Source organism: Sinocyclocheilus anshuiensis, unplaced genomic scaffold, assembly GCF_001515605.1.
Source record: "Sinocyclocheilus anshuiensis isolate Anshui unplaced genomic scaffold, SAMN03320099.WGS_v1.1 scaffold615, whole genome shotgun sequence".
NCBI classification, from domain to species: Eukaryota; Metazoa; Chordata; class Actinopteri; order Cypriniformes; family Cyprinidae; genus Sinocyclocheilus; species Sinocyclocheilus anshuiensis.
In genome coordinates, this window is record NW_015552647.1 from 1,998,838 (window position 1) to 2,012,733 (window position 13,896).

A 13,896-nucleotide genomic window follows, 5' to 3' on the forward strand; every position below is an offset into this window, starting at 1 on the left:
CACAGTGCTATGTTGAAGCAAATACTAAATCACTTCCTTAAAACATAACCTTTGCTGGTTGCACATTCTGATATGTAGAATCACTGTTGCCGCAATCAGATCCATCCATGATTTTTCTGAAGTTTGAACATGTGACTACATATTTGAGCTGACCAATGAAATCGCCTGTGGGGTGTGGTTTGCGCTGATTTGGTGAGCACCAGCCAGTGGGATTATTATTTGCACCTTGGCTCCGCCCACTTCCAAAACAACCACCTGTCAGATGCTGGTCTAAAGGCCGGTTCACCTTATCAAGGATACTAACTATACAGATAATTATGACGATAACTAGTACTAATGCATGATAACATTCTGTTTATTATAAGCATGCACTGAAGCTTTGTTGTCTGCCACTTTAAATGCTTAAGCTCTTTAGAGCAGGATGGATTTTGATTAGCTGTCAATGTTTTTATCATTCATGAGCTGAAAAAAAAAATCTGAAAGTGATTCCAATGTAATCATTATAGTTGAGGTGTATCCTTTGTTATAATTATAGTTATCATCCTTGGTGTGAATAAGCCTTAAATGCTTTCGTTTTACACTACCAGCTACAGTTATTTCCCTGGCAGCGTGTGAGATTAAGAGGATGAGTGGAAGAACTGGCTAAACAAATCATTTATAGTAGTGAGTAGTAGTTTACCACTCAGATTGGTTTAAACTCAAACTGATAACCTGTATGTTGATGATTCAGGCCAGTTTAACTGAATCACTAAAAGAACCGGTTCAGATTCACAAATCGGACATTGCACGTTCTAAACAGCTGCCAGAGAATACTGTATACACATCTTTATTGCTAAAATATAGTCAAGAAAATGTCATGTTTAAGTGTTTCACAACACTACCCCACTACTTAATCAATACAATCGCTTAATTCCTGAAAAGATACATGATATAATGGTACTACCGATCACGCCACTGCTGCCAAACGCATAAATGTACAAAGCATTTGGCAGCCCACCATGGATAAATTCAAATTGCTTTAGCAAATAGTCAACTGTGATAAACTAAAAATAGGACTGTGTATTTTATTCTTTATACAAAAGGCTTTGCTCACACAGAACAAATTTAGCCCATTTGAAAAGGTCTGAGGTTTTATGAGTGGAGGGACATCAATGAATCTATAAGCTCTGTCCGTGTCATCTTTTCCGAACACCCTTTCCTCTCTTTTCTCACCCCTCGCCACCCCTAAAGCAATCTCTCTGTTTGTCAATATCTGTAACCATCAGTTCTCTCAAGGACATGCGAATAGGAGGGTCAAATGCTGCCGCTCAACCTAATTATGCTGATGGCGGCAGGCAGCTAAAAGCCGGAAGGTTGTTAGCTTCCAGAAAAGTCCCTTTACTGTCCTCTGAACGGACACTCAGCATTGAGATTTCAATATGTTTGCTGTGCCAAATGGGCCCGCTGGGGCTGATACAGTTTGAGACAACATCAGAATCATCAAAGGAAATGTCTGTTGAATGCATAATCAAAAATGCTGAGCTGATTTCATTTTATTAACTTGAAATGCTGTGATATACAAAAAAATCAATATGCATGTAAATGGAAAATGAAAACATTTTGAAAGCTGCAGCTCACACACTCTGATGAAAAATGGCCCATTTAAAGAATCAGAGGCATATGATACAACGCCACTATAAATCAGTTTAATAGCATGTGACTGCTTGACCAAGCCTTTGATATATGACAACAGGGCCTTAGCCACAACCCAGAAAGACCTGAGTTCTGTGCGTCTACAATGGGGTCAGTTTTCTAGATCTGTACAACTGCACCATGACGCACTCATTTTTGCATGTTAACATTAGAACAATAGCCTGAAATGAGAAAATAAATAATTCAGTGAATTACAGTGAATCTAAAATTGAAATTAGGTCAAAATGTTACAAAAGACTGTAATGTCCCAGTCTACAGTCTATCATGACAGACATAATTTGGTAAAGTAGTATGACCATATTCACCAGAACATAATTTATAGAAAAATGAATAATGAAGATGAATCATTCATTTGAATAATTCAGTTTTCTTTCACTGAACTCAGTGTCTGCAATGGTGTGATGTTATGTGATCTGCCCGACTGAATTGGATCTTGTATCTGTAAAACTCTTCCATTTTACCCAGCCTTTTACACTTTATCAGCGTAATAAGCCGAACTGATTGGAACACCTGCCAACGTCACCCTGATTTGAAAAACAAGGTCAGATCAAACCATCAGAACTATTTCCTCCAAACAAACACAACTAAAAGAAAGTTTAGGAAAGCCATTTTTATGATATTTTGGAATCTAGGACATTATGCATTTTTAATGTGCAATCTATATTTGTTTATGACTGCACTTGGAGGAAATGAATAATGGATGTTGTACTTGCATCCCTCATTGGAAATAAACGGCACTAAAAACAATTAACACCTCAAGCAGAGATGAGAATAAAATAGCCTGAGGGATAGTCGTCACTCACCCCTGATTTTTATAAATACTTCTTCACTTTAGCTTATATGCTTAGTGTGATTTGACTGTGACCAACATCTTTCTTTTTCCTGGAAAGACATTAATCAATAAGATTTTATGGTTAGGGAGAGGCTTGAATAAATGAACAACTGAACAACACATCTTAACAAGTATGTCCCTTCCTATTTTCCTGTATAAAATTTGCCTACTCCATCTCCATTACATTTCAAAAGGGTTTTAAATTTAAGTTATAAATAAGGAATGATTTTTAAAACTCTATCTTTATCATTATTGTCCTCATTGTGAACAAGCCTTAAAAGCCTCAGTTTTATGCTAACAGCTACAGTTATATCCCAGGCAGTGTCTGCGATTAAGAGGAAGATTGGAAGACTTGCTCAACTGAATCATTTAAATTAGTGAGTTTTTTTACCACTCCAATTGGTTCAAACTCGATAACCTGTTTGTTAATGATTCAGACCAGTTCAACTGAATCCCTAAACAAACAGATTTCCTGTTTTAATGTCTACCAGGCTAAAATAACTTATACTATAATATACTAATATAATTCCCCAGTAAGTGGCCAGATTTGAAGATCCTACATTCTAGGATAAGCGACTTGGAAAATGGATGGATGGACTTTAAACATCCAGTTTATCTGCAGAACTGAGCTTTTTGGCCCCATTACATGGCACTTATGCAGTTAGCAATAACTATGTTTTACCCACAACCCACTTTATTAATTATAAAACTCTCTGCCTGTACTTTGAGAAAAAGCACCACCTGTTCCAATAGGATTTTTTTTTGTGGGCCAACACATTCTAAGACAAACTGTTCATCTCTGAACATTAGCCATGGCAGTTCTTCAATAAGCTTATAATTATAATGGATGGTGTTTGTCTGTTCTGAATCAATTGATTAGTGAATTGTGGCATATTGTATTAACGCAGGCGTATGGCAGATGATAAATCACTGAAACCAGATCATACTTCAAGTTTTGCAGCCATATTTCCTCTGCTTCAAACCAAGGCGATGCTTAACAGAAATTCCAGCTTTTTAATATCAGTGCTGCATGGTTAAATATGAATTATTACATCTAGCATTTTAATATTGCTGTTAGAATGTGATATCATTATCCTGCCATTAAGGTGATGAAATTAAAAATCTTTACTTTTGATGCGGTGCAAACACACCGTTTCATTTCTGATTTGATCAGGGCTACAATTGTGGATCATGTTGTCAATCACGGCCTCACAATGGCTGAGGCTGGTCGAAGGGTGCAGCCAAATGTTGGGAGAACCACTGTAAATTCAATTATTCAAACATTTCGTCGGGAGAACAGGTGTGTATAAATGGACAGTAATTCAGCACTAAACAATCTGCACTGCACTACTGTCATTGTGTCATACATGAAGCTTGCAGTGGGACAAGAACTTGTCACTGTACATTTTACATTTAGACGTACAGAAATTTTGCCACCTATAAATGAAGAATGAAGTGAAGGAGCAAATGGGTGAAAGAGAAAAGAAAACCTATACATTTCCCTCTAGCTTTAAACTGACAGAAGAGCGCTTCCCCTCTACCCCCATCTTTTAATCATCTAATTTCTGCCAGACTCTCAATTACATATGACAGTTGGCTTTCTGTTTGAACGAGGGCCACTTTATCTTTGTATGTCATGGTTTGTTAATCACATCTTTCTTCCATTCATGTCCAACCAGTTGAACAAAATCAAGAGGGAAGTCTACACAATCAAGAAAGCTATTTTAATATTTAAATTGATTGTTAAATCTTATTTTTCTGGCCGCTACTTTTGCCCTTTTTGAGTCCATCACACTGAACGGACATTCGAATACATTCTGAACTGTGAGTGCAGCAACAGCAAATACATTGTGCATTTATTTTATTTCTATTACCTTTCTACAATAGTTCAATAAACAAGGAGTTAATCAGAAGAAACGTACATTTTAGACATTAATATGACCAGTTATTTTGACTATTTTGATATGTCAACAAAAATGTCCAAACAAAGCCACAGCAGAATTTCTATAAGCATCCACATGTACAGTATATTCACTCTTGGATGAAAACAATTAAATCAAACGTCCTAAGTCCCAGACAATGTTTTGACGATTAAAATGTGCTTATGGAAGTTTATTTCTAACAGCACATCTCTAAAACTTCTGTTCATTTTTTGAGTCATTTAAATTAATCAAATTCATGATATCATTACAATAAATCTAAATTTTAGTCTATATTTCTTACTAACAACATGAACACAGTTGATTCACACAATGAATCAGTGTGTTTGAACGAATCGGCTCATTCATAAAACAGTTGCTTGTTTTGTTTCTGTATAAATCAGCATTTCTGAAAGAATCGATTGAGTGAATGATTCACTGACTCACTCATAATGTGTAATTATTGAATAAATCAGTGCACTTGAACAAACCGACTCGATGATTATTTGACTCATTAAGACGATCACTTGTCGCCACCTACTGCATTGTGTTTGAACAAATCAGTTGAGTGATTCAATAACTCACGTATAAAACATTCGCTTGTTTTGTTCCTGAATTAATCAGTATTTTTTAATGAATCAGTTGAGTAAGTGATTAAATGACTCACTCATAAAAACAGTTGCTTGTTTGTTCCTGAGTAAATCAGTTTCTGAAAGAATCTATTTGAGCGATTGATTCACTAACTAACTCAAAATGTTTAATTCTTAAATGAATCAGCATGTTTGATCGAATCGACTCAATGACTCACTCATTAAGACAGTCACTTTTCACCACCTGAACCACCTGAAAAGTCTGAAAAGCCCACCCCAAGTCTCTAGCTCAAGAACCATTATATATTTAAGACTTGAACACATTATTGAATATATATTATATAAAAATGCTCACAAAAGAGCACTACTCAACACAAAATTGAGCTAAGCAGAACATATTTCTTGGATAATGTAAAAGTGTCACAACAGACATTAATTGTACATGAGGAAGCATGCACAGATTTCTGGGAAGCTTTGTTGGAGCTGAGCTGGTCCATGTCAGCTGGATAGTGGTCTATAGACCTCTGTTTCTAATCTCCCCAAAGCTTTTTTAAATGTCCTTGCTCCTCAGTCACCAGCTCATGCTAATCTAATTCTACAAGCTCAATGTCTTCGCTGAAGTTTGTGATATGCTGACACAGCACGCTGGTAATGATTTATGAACATGCCTTAATTGGAACCTTTGCTTACTCTGAATGTGCCAGGAATTTTGCCGGCATAAGCACATTTTAATCATCAAAACATGTATAAGTTATCTGGGACATTTGATTTCATTATTAAAACGAAATATACCGTACATGAAAATGTATATTAAAATGACAAAAATTGAAATGCTATGGTTTTAGAAAAGGTTTTTACTTGACATGAAAACCATTCAGTTTTGCCAGTCTGTGTGCTGCATTTGTTAACTCTAGCATAAAATCAATATTTATGGCTGATCTGATATGTATATTGTATTTTGAAACACCTGACCTTTGGGCTTATGAAAGATGTAAGATGCAAGCGAGTTCTTTGTCTGAACAGGAGATTGAAGCATGACACATTTATGGTCTGTCCTAAACACATGATGGATTGATAGGTAATGTTTCTGTTCACTTTTTGAATGGCCTAAATTCATAACATTTATGCTATCGTTATAAAATCTTATTTTAGTCTATATTTCTTACCATTGCAATATATGTCTAACTTTTAACTGAACTTTTCTATCTAAACCCCACTTGTGTTTATCACCATGGCTGAAATGTTGGGCATCTTCTCCAGTTCTGATGCTGATTGATGGCATTCAAAGTTATTATGCAGTAAAATTGGTTTCCAAGATTACATCATCATTCTTAATTACACAGAGTCGTTCATGTGAGGTGGCAACAGTTAATTGAAAACTAATTCCCTTAAGTGGACAAGACTGATTGCTGCCGAAAGTGTAGGTCAGCAAAGTTCTAAAACCCTCACTGAGTACAGCTGCCTTTGCCTTCTCAACTCACTTTCTGAACCCGATTCCTGAAATATAGGAGTGAAACTGGTTTCTACAGAAGCTTTTGTTGTTGGCCATATGTAGATTCTCTGTGATGATGTTTTTGCAGCACAACAACCGTTACAGTTTTTCTCAGTCGCTTTGGTGCATTTCTCACATCACTATTTACATTTGCAAAAGCAAAATTTGTCAAGAAGACAAACTTTCACGTTAGCTTGACAAAGCTGAAAATGATGGGATGGTTGTTAGGGATGTCACTAAGAGTACAGTATGTTTACACAACTACCATGGACTAAAAACAGAAAAGTGATTCCTTTGCGTTTTTGACAAGTTTTGCATACAGACGACAATGTTGTCAAAACAGTCCTTGCTCACGACTAATGAAAATGTCTAGAAATGCTGCATTATGCATGCCAGGCCAATAGTTGGCGATATCACTTCACATACGTATAGCCTAAAACACAATTTTGTTTTCACAAATTTGTATGTTTTGTAGTTTACACAGAGACGAGAGTTTGCCCCAAAAACACATATCGCCTATTAAGTGATTGCAGATAGATAGGGTCAGGGAGATTTTTTCCTTGAAAGAAATTATTATTTTAATTTGACATTTAACTGAACAAAAGTCACTTTAAAGGAGACATGTAGGCTATAATTTTAGAAGATTTATTTTTCAAAATAAATGGTTTTCTTTTTAATTTTCTATTCATCAAAGAATCCTAAAAAAATGTTTTAGGCACAAATGATAGATAGATAGATAGATAGATAGATCGATCAATCGATAGATATATAGATAGATAGATAGATAGATAGATAGATAGATAGATAGATGTGAGCTAGTGGAGGGATGTGGGTTTGGGCTTAAAATGGACTGCAGCGATGGACAGAGGTGATCTATAGTCCTGCCTGTGTTTGAATTTATGAGCATTAAGTATAGAACTGTCATACTTGTAATTTCAAATTCCTTAAGATATATGCAGGGAACTATAATCCTGCTCTAAGTGATGGATTTTAATGGTCATTCCAGGATTAGAAAGAAGCAATTTATTTTCAAGGATATGAATAACAGAAATGTTCACCCATAGAGAGGCAGTGAGACATAATTGGTGTCTTGTTTTCACGGCTAAGCTTGTGAGCGACCAAAGCTGAGCTTGAGGACATTAAACACGGCGAGGAAGGGTAATAAATGAGACCGTGTTACAAATGTACAGGTACATTTTTATGCTTTATCGACAATTTGACTCGGAGGCTTCCCTTACACAGGGCAGAATTAATTGCATGGATTATATCAAGACCGGAGTTAATTGAGGACGTATGAATGTGCCTTATCTTTTTCTGATGCAGAGGAAACAAAACCCTCTATCTGCAAACAAGTCATGAATTGTTAGTTTGAGAAACAACTGCATGGATTTAGAGGGCAAAAGCGGAGATCTCCCTAGTACATAATAATAATAAAATAAGATAAATAGAAAAAAATGCACGAGTATCAAAGTGTGTAATTAGACAATTCCTAAAATAACAAAAAGAGAGTCCGTCATCATCTCGTCTTCAGCCTGTCCTCCGTTCTGCATCGGCAAGGCAGCTAATGTGGGAGTATTTGTACTGTTGTCCATTTAGATTTTCACAGTGAGCACTTGTTGATGAGATGTTTGCTCTGCCTCAAGTCAGTGTGGCAATTATGAGGTTGTCACACAGAAAAACTGAAGGCGGTTCAAGAAGAAACTTTACTTTCTTAGACGTGGAGCCGCAGCGAAAAAGCCTATAGCAGAAGATTGTTTTCCAGATCTTCTGTATCTAATATATGTCAACAAGTGGAACCGAGACTGCGATATGGTTATTGAATGCCTCACTGTGCACTTTTCTTCACATTGGATGCTTATTTATGATGACTGATCATGGAACATATGTCTCAGCTCTTAATGATCTGTAAAATGCATGCAGGCAGAATATTATGACATAACGTCTAGATGTGTGAAATATGGAATTGTAATCAGGATTGTGCAAGGAGAGGTTGTGCATCCCAGTGGTCATATTAACACGCTGAGTATAAATTACTTTAACAAGCTTCACAAATAACTACCATTTTAAAATGGGTCAAAGAACAAAGTGTTTGATGTAAAAATAACTGTTCAGGATGAGGAGCTCATTAAAACAGGTGTGCTGATAAATTACAGTTATGCCTTTTTCGATATCCAGCACATTAAGCGAGGTAATGCACAAGACACTTTTCCCACCTTGGGTTTATTCCCCAAATACCCTTAGAATATTAAAGGTAATATAAGAGGTTAGTTATTTTCTAGTAATGAGAACTTGACCACCAGGAATGCAGAATATTGCTAGAATTAAAGCAAAAATAACAGATGTGCAAACATTGGTACATTTTAACCATCATTAATCCTGTTAAAGGAATAGCTCACCCAAAAAATAACTCACCCTCAGGCCATCCAAGATGTAAATGAGTTTGTTTCTTGATTGGAACAGATTTGGAAATCACTTGCTCACCAATGGATCCTCTGCAGTGAATGGGTGCTGTCAGAATGAGAGTCCAAACTGTTGATAAATACATTACATTAATCCATAAGTAATCCACACCACTCCAGTTCATCAATTAACATCTTGTGAAGCAAAAAGCTGTGTAATAAACAAATCCATCGAGACGCTTTTAACAGTCCTCAATATACAAATATGTCAGTGGATTTTGATGTGAGACAACAACAGGGGATGGACTTTTCCACTCAAGGAAGTGTTATTAAGGATTGTGAATATTTTGGCCAGAAGTGACATCTTAATGATGGATTTGTTTCTGTTTCAAACTGTTTGGACTCTCATTCTGATGGCACCCATTTGCTGCAGAGGATCCACTGGTGAGTAAGTGATATAATGCTACATTTCTCCAAATTTGTTCCAATAAAGAAACCAACTCATCTATATCTCGGATGGCCTGAGTAAATTTTCAGCAAATATTTATTTTTGGATGAACTATTCCTTAAGATTTTGACAAATCCACTGTTGTGTGGTCTTTTCTCAAAAAGCCCTGAATTAGAACAGCACAGTTAATTCTGATTATTTATAGCAGAAAAAGACACATAATAAATCTTGCCCCCTAAAAAAATTAGCATTTTTTGCATTTTTGCATTCCTTTTGTAAAGTAATTACTAAAAAGACAGTTGTGGGTTATCGTTCATGCCACAGAAAAAATACACATCTTCCATCTTGAAGAATATCCTGGTTGTGTAATAAAAGTGAAAGGACACTAGCACTGCCAAGCTCTTAAAATCACAAGGTATGCACCATGAGAGTACCATAAAATAGTCCAAACATCTTGTGTGCAAAATTCCACATCTTATAAAGCCATACAATAGCTTTGTATGATACTTCTATAGTGCCTTTGTTGTCACTTGCGAGCTTGACAGCCTTAGTCTCCGTTTCCTTACATTATATCAAAAAGAGCTGCCAAGATAAAAAAAAAAAAAAAAAATCACAATGTCAGGACTTCCATACAATGATGGATGGAGTCTTTCAAAAATATGTGCTTTTTAGGTTACCTTTGAAGATCATGTATTAGAAGAGGCTATGAAATGATATGCTTATAGATCAAAGTTCTGTAATCAAAGAGGGGTTCAAAGATTACAGGTCAACAAAATTGTTATCAGTATCGTAATTTAAAACACTTAATTTCTCTTTTTTGTGTTAAATGTATGTTTCAAGACATATCACTAAATTCATTTATCTTAATTTACTAGTCAAGGCTAAAAACACAATATGTTTTCATTTAAAGCATAATTATTTTTTTGAAAAACAACACTGATGTACGACTCAGGGTTTAACACGGTGTGTATTTTTGCATTTGCGTACAGCTGGAAAAAAATGAAGCAAAAGAGGACTCTCATTACCGGAATGACCATGAGCTGTGTGAGCTTTGTGTTAAAGCCGATCAAATGCTTTGGTGAAGAAATCCAAAGGCAGTATATGGGTCATTAGCAAAGCAATTAGAGTGTAAAACAGTCCCTGAAAACAAATAAGGACTCTTGATCCAGTTCTTGCAGAGCTGCATTCCCAAACCAAGGTCTTTCATAATTGTGTTCAACTTCTCATGAAAGGAATGTCAAGTTATTGTTTGATCGGAAAGCAGCAATAACATGTTTTTTATGAACTAGAATTGAATGGCTTGCATTCATATATCAGACTGCACAAAAACAAAATATTGAAAACTTAGTTGTGGTTGACTGAAATGTCCCACAATTTTAAAAAAGTACTTCACCCAAAAATGAAAATTATGTCATGTTGTTCTAAAATCAGTGAACACAAAAGACTATTTTCTACACAATTACAATGAATGGGCACTGCCTGGAGGAAAAAATGATTGCTCAGTGGTTGCTCTTCCTAAGCTCAGGAGACTTCATATATATCTCATGTATCTCTCATTTTAGTATCAACAACATTTCAGATCTTTCTCCTACAATTCCTTAGTAGAAATAAAAGCAGATGCAAATGAGAAATATTTGAGACAAAATGAGTATAGAATATCTCTTTATTGTCTTGTTGCAATCTCTATCAAGACTCCATTAATATTTTATTGCTCAGTGGTTGCTCTTTCTAAGCTCAGGAGACTTAGCTGTGATTCTCATGTATTTCTCATTTTAGTCTCAAAAGTGTCTCAGATGTTTCTCCTAAACATAGCCAATAATAGTGGCCAATAAAACATCTCCGTGACAGTGAGGGGGTTTGTTCTAATTAAATCTGGATATTGATAATGCAACTGATCCTGTGCATTGAGATCTTGTTTGAAACATTGTAGGAGACAAATATGAGAGCACCAGAGTCTTTAGTTTAGGATAAAAATCTGAGAACAGTGTGTGATGTTGTTGAGATCTCTTCTAAAGCATTAAAGGAGACAAATGTGTGAGCATCAGAGTCTCTACCCAAAAGGAGAAAAATCTGAGCACAGTGTGAGATGATGATGAGATCTCTTCTAAAACTTTAAAAGAGACCATTGTGAGAGTGTTAGTGTTTTTGTCTCAGGAGACAAGTTTGAGAAGCAGGAGACTCGAGCAAATATCTCCATTCGATCTTAAAGTAACCTCATTTATGTCTAGGAGAAATATTTTGAGACGTTAAAGATATCTCACTTTTGATTTTTCTTTCCTCTGGGTGAGGCTTTTAAGCTTAAAAACAAAAGATGCGAAAGCACCATAACAGTGACCCATAATGGAGTGCTATATTCCAAGTCATCTGATACAACCAACCTCTGTGTGAGAAACGGATCAAAATTTGTGAAAAATGACCTGAAATTTGTAAATAACTCATATTGGGGGTGAACTGTCAGTTCTTTTGCTTCACTACTTTAAAGTGACAAAGTATGCAGTACACATCATTACCGCATACAGCTCTGATCCAGGGACAACTTCTGCACAGATTTTACAATAAGCCTCAAAGAGAGGTGGTCAGATACTCTCAAACCCCTCCAGCTGCCAGTCATCTAAAGATTACTCTCAAATAAAGCATTTCCAAATACCCTGAGCTGCAGTTGTGTCTTTGTTCAAGTACTTCGGTTCTTTGAAAGCGTTTTATACCCAGCCAAATGTACTGTTAATTGTTCATTAATCTTGTTCAGTCTGTTTCCATATTCCAGTCTGAATTATTTTCTGAAATGAAACATAATCTTGCGCAAGTCTGGCATAGAGCATTGAATCTAAGAGCATTATCTCCATAGGTGCATACAAACTGCAAGGAAATATTCAAATGTTTTCACAAGACAAAATATCGCGAATATAAATCACAAGTTCACTGAGATCCACATTCGGCTCAAAATAAAGCAAATGAGTGACATAATGAGACCATCAATTATATATCTGGCAGCAGTAAACACACTGACCTATATATATCGCATATTGAAAAGTCATAAGGCAGAGACGGAAATAACAGACCATGAACATCTAATTTCCCGGAGCCCCATGAGATTGAATTTGCAGTTCAAAATGTCAGTTTATAAAATCTATCACACCTCAGCAGCAAGTCTGCAATAAAACATTGCCAACAAGACCACGCAAGAGAAATATGGATATATATATGGCACCAAATGCAAAGTTATGCTAAGCATGGTCTGCTAAGGCTATGCCGAAATCATTAAGGAACAAACAGAAGGCCAGAGGTCAAATGGACCGAAATGTTGCCGTGCTGGCATCCAGTGAAGCAGCTGGCTGGAACAGAAGGTATCTGAGGTCAGAAACATTTTGTTCTTGCATTTCTGCTGAAACAAGACCACAAAAATGAGGGTAAGCATAATCTACACCGGAAGCCAGAAATGAAGAGTTTGAAAACAGGCTGGGACGTACAGTCCCAGAATGCAACAGGGTCAGTTGCATTATCCATATTCAGATTTAATTAGAACAACCCCCCTCGCTATAGTACAAAAATTTATTATTGGCCGTTGACTGATGTAATCGGCCTATTTGAATGCAGCTTCTGCTGAATTCTACACATTCTACACCCTCTCAAATGGACTGATGGGACGTTTTAGAGCCTGAAGGGATAGCTCATAAAATCCAATTAAGGCCATGCCTTAAGGAGGCGGGCCGGGGGAGTGGTGGTCACGCTCCAATCATTTTCAGCCGCTTAATGCGTGTTTTTCTAGAATAAATGTCTGCAGGTGGCGAGACAAGACTTCCCTTGTGTTTAGTGGAAATGGCGAGGTTGGTTCAAGCACGCCCATGGGCAAAAATGCAACAGTTCATTTAAGTCAAGTCAAGTCAAGTCACCTTTATTTATATAGCGCTTTTAACAATCCAGATTGTGTCAAATCAACTGAACAGCATTAATTAGGAAAATAGTGTGTCAATAATGCAAAATGACAATAGTAAACACAAATTTTTCAGTTAAAGACAGTTCATCATTGAATTCAGTGATGTCAACATCCAGCTCAGTTTAAATAGTATCTTTGCAATCAAGTCAACGGTATCGCTGGAAATGAAGTGTCCCCAACTAAGCAAGCCAGAGGCAACATGAATAAGCAAGCCAGAGGCGACATTTATAAGCCAAAAAAAAAATTGCTGCAGATCCTAAGAACATGGAGACTTCCACGTTCTTTGTTTGTTATATTCACAAATCTTCACCTGCTGAAATATGACTGAATTGATCAAATATGGCCAATGTAAAACTATACAAAGGTGAAAAACTATTTAGTTATATTCTTAAAGGGATACTCCACCCCAGAATGAAAATTTTGTCATTAATCACTTACCCCCATGTCGTTCCAAACGGGTCAACTGTAACGTTATGAAGGGACGAGAATACTTTTTGTACGCGAAGAAAACAAAAATAAAGACTTTATTCAATAATTCATCTCCACTGTGTCTCTCCGCATCACCGTAGCGCCATTTTGGAGAATATCCG

General features: G+C 36.3%; 1 long non-coding RNA gene across 1 annotated transcript in view; it reads left to right on the top strand.

Annotated features, from left to right (window-relative positions):
- Positions 1–3,543: 3,543 nt before the first annotated feature.
- Positions 3,544–13,896, top strand: part of LOC107666982 (uncharacterized) — a 15,257-nt gene continuing 4,904 nt past the window's right edge. Inside the window, exons 1-2 of the long non-coding RNA XR_001631741.1 lie at positions 3,544–3,557; positions 11,941–11,944. This is a non-coding gene — a long non-coding RNA (uncharacterized LOC107666982). The remainder of the gene's footprint in view (positions 3,558–11,940; positions 11,945–13,896) is intronic.